Source organism: Oncorhynchus gorbuscha, unplaced genomic scaffold (assembly GCF_021184085.1).
Source record: "Oncorhynchus gorbuscha isolate QuinsamMale2020 ecotype Even-year unplaced genomic scaffold, OgorEven_v1.0 Un_scaffold_1153, whole genome shotgun sequence".
NCBI classification, from domain to species: Eukaryota; Metazoa; Chordata; class Actinopteri; order Salmoniformes; family Salmonidae; genus Oncorhynchus; species Oncorhynchus gorbuscha.
In genome coordinates this window covers 139,612-150,354 of record NW_025746019.1, presented here as the reverse complement: position 1 = coordinate 150,354, position 10,743 = coordinate 139,612, and the positions used below count along the sequence as shown (strand labels likewise).

General features: G+C 47.5%; 1 pseudogene; it reads left to right on the top strand.

Moving 5' to 3' along the window:
• The first annotated feature begins 5,699 nt into the window (after positions 1-5,699).
• Positions 5,700-10,743, top strand: part of LOC124021633 — a 59,407-nt pseudogene continuing 54,363 nt past the window's right edge.

Below are 10,743 nucleotides of genomic sequence, written 5' to 3'. Positions count from 1 at the left end.
GCCTACAAATACGTCACAATGCCTCAGACACCTTGGGGAAACGACAGAAAGTGTAGGCTCATTCCTTGCGCATTCACAGCCATATAAGGAGACATTGGAACACAGCGCATTCAAAATCTGGCTCACTTCCTGTATGAAATTTAATCTTGGTTTCGCCTGTAGCATTAGTTCTGTGATACTCACAGACAATATCTTTGCAGTTTTGGAAACGTCAAAGTGTTTTCTTTCCAAAGCTGTCAATTATATGCATAGTCGAGCATCTTTTCGTGAATAAAAATCTTGTTTAAAACGGGAACGTTTTTCATCCAAAACTGAAATACTGCCCCCAGAGGTTCAAGAGGTTAATACTGTAGACCATCATCATCATCATCATTGTGGTGGTCTGAGCTCTAACACCATGTATAGAGCTTTTAGGACTGTTTGTTTTCTTCAAAAGCCTTCAAGACTGAGTCAGAGCTGTTACTCTGTGTGTCTGTAGAAGTTGCCCTTTGTCACAGGTCCAAAATCAGCTTACTTACATAGCTTCCTTAACTTCTGTTAGGAGGCGAAATACCAACTGACCTTAAGTCAGTGTGTAAATGTAACTTCATTCTCCTCATGGGCTTAAGTGTCCTGACAAGCCCCAGAACTGACTGAGATATTATCACGTTGTTCCCACAGAGGTATTTCAGGAACGGACTGAAGTCATATCTGGGTTGCCTTGGGTAAGAACACACCGTCTTACTAATACAGAACAGAGGAGAACAGGACAGTGGAACAGGACAGTAGTCATATCTGGGTTGCCTTGGGTAAGAACACACCGTCTTACTAATACAGAACAGAGGAGAACAGGACAGTAGTCATATCTGGGTTGCCTTGGGTAAGAACACACCGTCTTACTAATACAGAACAGAGGAGAACAGGACAGTAGTCATATCTGGGTTGCCTTGGGTAAGAACACACCGTCTTACTAATACAGAACAGAGGAGAACAGGACAGTAGTCATATCTGGGTTGCCTTGGGTAAGAACACACCGTCTTACTAATACAGAACAGCGGAGAACAGGACAGTAGTCATATCTGGGTTGCCTTGGGTAAGAACACACCGTCTTACTAATACAGAACAGAGGAGAACAGGACAGTAGTCATATCTGGGTTGCCTTGGGTAAGAACACACCGTCTTACTAATACAGAACAGCGGAGAACAGGACAGTAGTCATATCTGGGTTGCCTTGGGTAAGAACACACCGTCTTACTAATACAGAACAGAGGAGAACAGGACAGTAGTCATATCTGGGTTGCCTTGGGTAAGAACACACCGTCTTACTAATACAGAACAGCGGAGAACAGGACAGTAGTCATATCTGGGTTGCCTTGGGTAAGAACACACCGTCTTACTAATACAGAACAGAGGAGAACAGGACAGTAGTCATATCTGGGTTGCCTTGGGTAAGAACACACCGTCTTACTAATACAGAACAGAGGAGAACAGAACAGAAGTCATATCTGGGTTGCCTTGGGTAAGAACACACCGTCTTACTAATACAGAACAGAGGAGAACAGGACAGTGGAACAGAACAGAAGACAATGGAACAGAGGAGTAGAACAGAACATTGTGTTTCTCTGTTGAGCTGTTCCTGTTGGGCTGCTTCTGGCAGAACATCAGGTGTGCCTTCTACCTAATCCCCTGAGAGAGAACTTAAAAGGCAGGCAGTGTTGGTATATTGTAAATGTCTTCATGATTTGCATCAGTGCCTGGGGAGGAGCCATCAAATCAAATTGTATTGGTCACATACACATGGTGAGCAGATGTAAATGTGAGCGTAGAGAAATGTTTGTGCTTCTGGTTCCCACCATGCAGTAATATCTAACAAGTAATTTAACTTAATAACTACCTTGTACACACAAGTGTAAAGGAATGAATAAGAATATGTACATATAAATATATGGATATTTAGACCCCGCTCCAGCAGCCTCCCTGCTGAGTGGTAAATCATCTGGAAGTATGGAGCAAAATATCAATTATTGACTTGGTCCCGGATCTGTCTTAGCCCGGTCCCAGGTATGTCTTAGCCCGGTCCCAGGTATGTCTTAGCCCGGTCCCAGGTATGTCTTAGCCCGGTCCCAGATCTGTCTTAGCCCGGTCCCAGATCTGTCTTAGCCCGGTCCCAGGTATGTCTTAGCCCGGTCCCAGAGCTGTCTTAGCCCGGTCCCAGAGCTGTCTTAGCCCGGTCCCAGGTATGTCTTAGCCCGGTCCCAGGTATGTCTTAACCGGGTCCCAGAGCTGTCTTAGCCCGGTCCCAGAGCTGTCTTAGCCGGGTCCCAGGTATGTCTTAGCCCGGTCCCAGGTATGTCTTAGCCCGGTCCCAGGTATGTCTTAGCCCGGGCCCAGGTATGTCTTAGCCCGGTCCCAGGTATGTCTTAGCCCGGTCCCAGGTATGTCTTAGCCCGGTCCTAGAGCTGTCTTAGCCCGGTCCCAGAGCTGTCTTAGCCCGGTCCCAGAGCTGTCTTAGCCCGGTCCCAGAGCTGTCTTAGCCCGGTCCCAGGTATGTCTCAGCCCGGTCCCAGGTATGTCTCAGCCCGGTCCCAGGTATGTCTCAGCCCGGTCCCAGGTATGTCTCAGCCCGGTCCCAGGTATGTCTCAGCCCGGTCCCAGGTATGTCTTAGCCCGGTCCCAGAGCTGTCTTAGCCCGGTCCCAGGTATGTCTTAGCCCGGTCCCAGGTATGTCTTAGCCCGGTCCCAGGTATGTCTTAGCCCGGTCCCAGGTATGTCTTAGCCCGGTCCCAGGTATGTCTTAGCCCGGTCCCAGGTATGTTTTAGCCCGGTCCCAGTTACTGACTGTTTTCATCCCTTCCTAATAAAGGAGATGAAAAGGTTTATGAACCAGGTAAAGATCAAAGTGCTCATAGAGAAGCTCCAGAGATCATGGTGGTGTTGTGGTCTGATCTTTAACACTTAATTTAACATGTGTCTGAGGATGTTGCCTTGTTCTCTGGGTCAGAAGGAACGTGTCGGAAAGGGTTCCCTTTGGGTCACAGCCAAAGTTTTTGGTTAGGTCTCACAACAACCCACCCAAAAGTTTTGGGAAAAATTTTGTGAATCGTTATGAGTTTTTGCAAAGAGGAGTTTCTCTGCCCCCATGCTGAGGGCGTACCCATAATGCAACAGGACACCTTTGTTACCTTGGCACTGTGCCACTCTTCTCAACCTCTCCTCAAATCCCTTTGATTCCAGGAGAGTTTGACTACCGAAAAACTGTAGGCAGGGATGAAAGGATGAGGGGAGGAGAGAAGAGGAGTTTGCCTGCAAAGCGAATGCTGCATACGCTTCTTTCTTTTGAAAAAACCCCAACTTGTTTTATCGGCCGTGTCAAATTCACTGATCCACATCTCAACATCTGAGGGGAGTTTGGGGAGCGGGTGAATTGATTTTCCCTCCTTTATATTTAGTGGGAAGGATGAGGATGAATAATAATGAAAGAATGGAAGGTAGGAACGCTGAAGTAGAACTGAATAACTTGGTGCTAAAAAATATATAAAATACACCAGAGGATGTTATTAAACGTTGTTAACCTTAATGTCTTCATGTTTATTTCATGTCTTATTATCTGTTGAAACGTCCCCTCAGGCCTGTCTGTGATGACTAAGTTACAAAGCCACAGAAAGACTAATAGAATGGAATGATTAAGATTAGGAACTAATTATATATTTTGCCCTTATCTGTACACTTCTATCTTTCTCTTCTCCCCCTCTCACTCCTTCCTTCCTCTTCTCCCCCTCTTACTCCTTCCTTCCTCTTCTCCCCCTCTCACTCCTTCCTTCCTCTTCTCCCCCTCTTACTCCTTCCTTCCTCTTCTCCCCCTCTCACTCCTTCCTTCCTCTTCTCCCCCTCTTACTCCTTCCTTCCTCTTCTCCCCCTCTCACTCCTTCCTTCCTCTTCTCCCCTCTCACTCCTTCCTTCCTCTTCTCCCCCTCTCACTCCTTCCTTCCTCTTCTCCCCCTCTCACTCCTTCCTTCCTCTTCTCCCCCTCTTACTCCTTCCTTCCTCTTCTCCCCCTCTCACTCCTTCTTTCATTCCTCTTCTCCCCTCTCACTCCTTCCTTCATTCCTCTTCTCCCCCTCTCACTCCTTCCTTCCTCTTCTCCCCCTCTTACTCCTTCCTTCCTTCCTCTTCTCCCCCTCTCACTCCTTCCATCCTTCCTCTTCTCCCCCTCTCACTCCTTCCTTCCTTCCTCTTCTCCCCCTCTCACTCCTTCCATCCTTCCTCTTCTCCCCCTCTCACTCCTTCCTTCCTTCCTCTTCTCCCCCTCTTACTCCTTCCTTCATTCCTCTTCTCCCCCTCTCACTCCTTCCTTCCTCTTCTCCCCCTCTTACTCCTTCCTTCCTCTTCTCCCCCTCTCACTCCTTCCTTCCTTCCTCTTCTCCCCCTCTCACTCCTTCCTTCCTTCCTCTTCTCCCCCTCTCACTCCTTCCTTCCTTCCTCTTCTCCCCCTCTCACTCCTTCCTTCCTTCCTCTTCTCCCCCTCTCACTCCTTCCTTCCTTCCTCTTCTCCCCCTCTCACTCCTTCCTTCCTTCCTCTTCTCCCCCTCTCACTCCTTCCTTCCTTCCTCTTCTCCCCCTCTCACTCCTTCCTTCCTTCCTCTTCTCCCCCTCTCACTCCTTCCTTCCTTCCTCTTCTCCCCCTCTCACTCCTTCCTTCCTTCCTCTTCTCCCCCTCTCACTCCTTCCTTCCTTCCTCTTTTCCCCCTCTCACTCCTTCCTTCCTTCCTTCCTCTTCTCCCCTCTCACTCCTTCCTTCCTTCCTCTTCTCCCCTCTCACTCCTTCCATCCTTCCTCTTCTCCCCCTCTCACTCCTTCCTTCCTTCCTCTTCTCCCCCTCTCACTCCTTCCTTCCTTCCTCTTCTCCCCCTCTCACTCCTTCCTTCCTTCCTCTTCTCCCCCTCTCACTCCTTCCTTCCTTCCTCTTCTCCCCTCTCACTCCTTCCTTCCTTCCTCTTCTCCCCCTCTCACTCCTTCCTTCCTTCCTCTTCTCCCCCTCTCACTCCTTCCTTCCTTCCTCTTCTCCCCCTCTCACTCCTTCCTTCCTTCCTCTTCTCCCCCTCTCACTCCTTCCTTCCTTCCTCTTCTCCCCCTCTCACTCCTTCCTTCCTTCCTCTTCTCCCCCTCTCACTCCTTCCTTCCTTCCTCTTCCCCCTCTCACTCCTTCCTTCCTTCCTCTTCTCCCCCTCTCACTCCTTCCTTCCTTCCTCTTCTCCCCTCTCACTCCTTCCTTCCTTCCTCTTCTCCCCCTCTCACTCCTTCCTTCCTTCCTTCCTCTTCTCCCCCTCTCACTCCTTCCTTCCTTCCTTCCTCTTCTCCCCCTCTCACTCCTTCCTTCCTTCCTTCCTCTTCTCCCCCTCTCACTCCTTCCTTCCTTCCTTCCTCTTCTCCCCCTCTCACTCCTTCCTTCCTTCCTTCCTTCCTCTTCTCCCCCTCTCACTCCTTCCTTCCTTCCTCTTCTCCCCCTCTCACTCCTTCCTTCCTTCCTCTTCTCCCCCTCTCACTCCTTCCTTCCTTCCTCTTCTCCCCCTCTCACTCCTTCCTTCCTTCCTCTTCTCCCCCTCTCACTCCTTCCTTCCTTCCTTCCTCTTCTCCCCCTCTCACTCCTTCCCCTCTCTCTCTTTCTTTCTTTACCAAGTTATAAAGAGTAATATAATTATTTTTCCCTTCCTCTCCTCCAGAGATGGCGTGGCGGTGGGTCCTGGCTGCCATCTTGGCGACGTTGTCTCTCTCCCTCCTCGGCTCCGCCTACGACGAGTTCACCTCCGACACCCTCATCAACAACGTAGTCCAGGACCCAATCACCAGCCGGCTGTACGTGGGCACGGTCAATGCCCTCTACCAACTGGACCAATCCCTGCACCCTGAGGCACACACCAGAACAGGACCCGAACTGGACAACCGCCAGTGTACCCCGCCCGTGACTTCCTGTGAGGAAGCAGTGGAGACAGACAACCATAACAAACTGCTCCTCATCCATCCATCCAAAGACACCTTGATAGTGTGTGGGAGTCTGTACAGAGGAATCTGTTCTCTGAGGAACCTGTCTAATGTGGAGCAGCTGCTGTACTTCAGCGATACGAAAGGAGAGAAGTCGTACGTGGCCAGTGCTGAGGAGAGTGTGTCGGTAGTAGGGGTCATGTCTTACTACTTCAACAAGGACAAGGGGAACTTCACCGTCTTCCTGGTAGGTGGACGAACCGCTCCGTGATATAGCACAGTCATAATAATGTCATTTAGCAGACACTTTTATTCAAAGTGACTTGTATAAATGTTTTACGTATTGAGTGGACCCAGGAATTAAACCCACTATCCTGGCGTTGCAATCGCAATGCTGATGTTGTATTGGGATTTAAACTTGTAAAGGTGCTAGATAATTGAATTTCCCAAGTTCTGTTCCCTCGGTCTCGTCCAAGGTGTGTAAAGGTTATTTCAGCCACGACTGCACCAAGCTGAACCATGTTGTATTTACTTCCTGGTCACCATGGTAACTTGTATTTGCCCCTCTCTGTTCTCTTCAGGTGGCTAAGGGCTACGGCAGCCATGACAGCACCAAGCTGATCAGCACCCGTATCCTCCAGGTCCATAGTGACTGGGTGTTGTTCGACAGCATCATCGAGGCCTCGGCCGTCCAGTCCAACCCCTTCACGCTGCGCTACCTCCATGACTTCAGACACGCCTTCAAGGTGAGAGACGGAGAAACCCCTTTTAGACACAGTGTGAAACATCCCCTCAGGGCCTGTCTGTGAATACAACCTTACAAAGACACTGAAAGATGAATAATGATTCATGGAACTCATTCTCTTCTATCTCACTCTTATTCTCTCCTTTTTTCCACTTTCTCTCTCCTCTATTTCCATCTCTCGTCTTCCAGGACGAGGGCTTTGTCTACTTCCTGTTCTCCAGAACCCTGGGCGCCCAGGATTCAGGAACCAAGAACTTCACCTTTATCTCCAGGATGTGTGAGAACGACCACAACTACTACTCGTACACAGAGCTCCAGCTGAACTGCAGCGCGGGGAACAAGTACAACAAGGTTCAGGCAGCCTACGTGACCCTCCCAGGAGAAGCCCTGGCCAAGAATATGAGCTCCTCTGGCTGGTACGGACCGGTTGGAGCCCAGGATAAGGTATCTATTTATTTTCCCCCTCTAACAATTTAAACTTAATCCACTAACCAGTTCAATTCTATACCCCAATTCAATGATATGACCCATAATAGAATTGCCCTAAGGGGACAAATAGTTGTTTGAATAAGATTGAATCTCACAAATGAGTTTGGACAGATAAAGCGGCATTTCACCTTTACTTAAGGAGGCCAGTCTGAACCGTGAGAACAGTGAGTTAAGAACAATGACTGGTGTTTTCCTGTCAGGTTGTGTTTGTGGTGTTCAGCTCGGACGATGACAGCTCCAGCTCGGCAGTGTGTATGTACCCACTGAGGGCCATCAACCAGAGACTGGTGGAGATCATAGGAGCCTGCTACAGCACCAAGGGACAAATAAACAACAAGTCTGCTGTCTACTCACCGTACTCCTCCAAGTCAGATGAGCTGTGTAAAATTGAAAATGAGGTTTGTAGCCATACCAGCCCCTCCAGTCAAGGGCAGTCGTACTGCATGTCCTCTGGTATGAGGAGCGAGAATGTACGTGCTGTCAGTTTTGAAGCAATTGATGGTTTTCTAGTTTACCTTGACGTTATGGTCGTTGCTCTTCTACAATGAAATTTACAAGAGGATGTAGATATAATGTATTAACTACTACATTATCACTTCTACCTACTAGTGAGATAATGTATCTGACATTGATTCCTTCCCTCTTCAGAAGGGCATGGTGACCAATCAAAAGTGTGGTGCTGAGTTCCTGCCCTCCCCGCTGGCCAGCAGGGCAGAGTTCGCCCTGGCAACCGACCCCGTTTTCACCAAGAAGGGCCTGATGACCGCTGTGGCCGTCGCTGTGGAAACGGAGCACGCCGTTGCCTTCCTGGGGACTACTTTAGGAGAGGTACTAGCTGACAGTGATGGACATTCCAAGTCTTTTCGTTGAGCCGGGTCTTTTGGCTCCCAATCAGGTCTTTGTTCACTAATTCTTACAAACGGATGAAAAACTATGAACAATATGACATCTAAAGCCTGAAGGTTTGCCTTCCATTATGTCAAATTGTGACACGAGTTCAATTAAATAGTTTACGTGACATTTTTTTTCAACTTTGCAAAAACAATTGCGTGGACCGCAATGTTTATTTCAAAAACTACAGCTGACCCTAACTGCAGATAATGGTTAAGTTACCATCTTCATAGAATGTGGTTGGTCTCACCTACCTTAGTTAAATGCTCTGACTGTGATATGTGGTTGGTCTCACCTACCGTAGTTAAATGCACTGACTGTGATATGTGGTTGGTCTCACCTACCGTAGTTAAATGCTCTGACTGTGATATGTGGTTGGTCTCACCTACCGTAGTTAAATGCTCTGACTGTGATATGTGGTTGGTCTCACCTACCGTAGTTAAATGCTCTGACTGTGATATGTGGTTGGTCTCACCTACCGTAGTTAAATGCTCTGACTGTGATATGTGGTTGGTCTCACCTACCGTAGTTAAATGCTCTGACTGTGATATGTGGTTGGTCTCACCTACCATAGTTAAATGCACTGACTGTGATATGTGGTTGGTCTCACCTACCTTAGTTAAATGCACTGACTGTGATATGTGGTTGGTCTCACCTACCTTAGTTAAATGCACTGACTGTGATATGTGGTTGGTCTCACCTACCTTAGTTAAATGCACTGACTGTGATATGTGGTTGGTCTCACCTACCGAAGTTAAATGCTCTGACTGTGATATGTGGTTGGTCTCACCTACCGTAGTTAAATGCACTGACTGTGATATGTGGTTGGTCTCACCTACCTTAGTTAAATGCTCTGACTGTGATATGTGGTTGGTCTCACCTACCTTAGTTAAATGCACTGACTGTGATATGTGGTTGGTCTCACCTACCTTAGTTAAATGCACTGACTGTGATATGTGGTTGGTCTCACCTACCTTAGTTAAATGCACTGACTGTGATATGTGGTTGGTCTCACCTACCTTAGTTAAATGCACTGACTGTGATATGTGGTTGGTCTCACCTACCGTAGTTAAATGCTCTGACTGTGATATGTGGTTGGTCTCACCTACCGAAGTTAAATGCTCTGACTGTGATATGTGGTTGGTCTCACCTACCGTAGTTAAATGCTCTGACTGTGATATGTGGTTGGTCTCACCTACCTTAGTTAAATACTCTGACTGTGATATGTGGTTGGTCTCACCTACCGTAGTTAAATGCTCTGACTGTGATATGTGGTTGGTCTCACCTACCTTAGTTAAATGCACTGACTGTGATATGTGGTTGGTCTCACCTACCGTAGTTAAATGCTCTGACTGTGATATGTGGTTGGTCTCACCTACCGTAGTTAAATGCTCTGACTGTGATATGTGGTTGGTCTCACCTACCGTAGTTAAATGCTCTGACTGTGATATGTGGTTGGTCTCACCTACCATAGTTAAATGCACTGACTGTGATATGTGGTTGGTCTCACCTACCTTAGTTAAATGCACTGACTGTGATATGTGGTTGGTCTCACCTACCTTAGTTAAATGCACTGACTGTGATATGTGGTTGGTCTCACCTACCTTAGTTAAATGCACTGACTGTGATATGTGGTTGGTCTCACCTACCTTAGTTAAATGCACTGACTGTGATATGTGGTTGGTCTCACCTACCTTAGTTAAATGCTCTGACTGTGATATGTGGTTGGTCTCACCTACCTTAGTTAAATACTCTGACTGTGATATGTGGTTGGTCTCACCTACCTTAGTTAAATGCTCTGACTGTGATATGTGGTTGGTCTCACCTACCTTAGTTAAATGCACTGACTGTGATATGTGGTTGGTCTCACCTACCTTAGTTAAATGCACTGACTGTGATATGTGGTTGGTCTCACCTACCTTAGTTAAATGCACTGACTGTGATATGTGGTTGGTCTCACCTACCTTAGTTAAATGCACTGACTGTGTTGTGTGGTTGGTCTCACCTACCTTAGTTAAATGCACTGACTGTGATGTGTGGTTGGTCTCTCCTACCTTAGTTAAATGCACTGACTGTGATATGTGGTTGGTCTCTCCTACCTTAGTTAAATGCACTGACTGTGATGTGTGGTTGGTCTCTCCTACCTTAGTTAAATGCACTGACTGATATGTGGTTGGTCTCACCTACCTTAGTTAAATGCACTGACTGTGATATGTGGTTGGTCTCACCTACCTTAGTTAAATGCACTGACTGTGATGTGTGGTTGGTCTCACCTACCGTAGTTAAATGCACTGACTGATATGTGGTTGGTCTCACCTACCTTAGTTAAATGCACTGACTGTGATATGTGGTTGGTCTCACCTACCTTAGTTAAATGCACTGACTGTGATATGTGGTTGGTCTCACCTACCTTAGTTAAATGCACTGACTGTGATATGTGGTTGGTCTCACCTACCTTAGTTAAATGCACTGACTGTGATATGTGGTTGGTCTCACCTACCTTAGTTAAATGCTCTGACTGTGATATGTGGTTGGTCTCACCTACCTTAGTTAAATACTCTGACTGTGATATGTGGTTGGTCTCACCTACCTTAGTTAAATGCTCTGACTGTGATATGTGGTTGGTCTCACCTACCTTAGTTAAATGCACTGACTGTGAT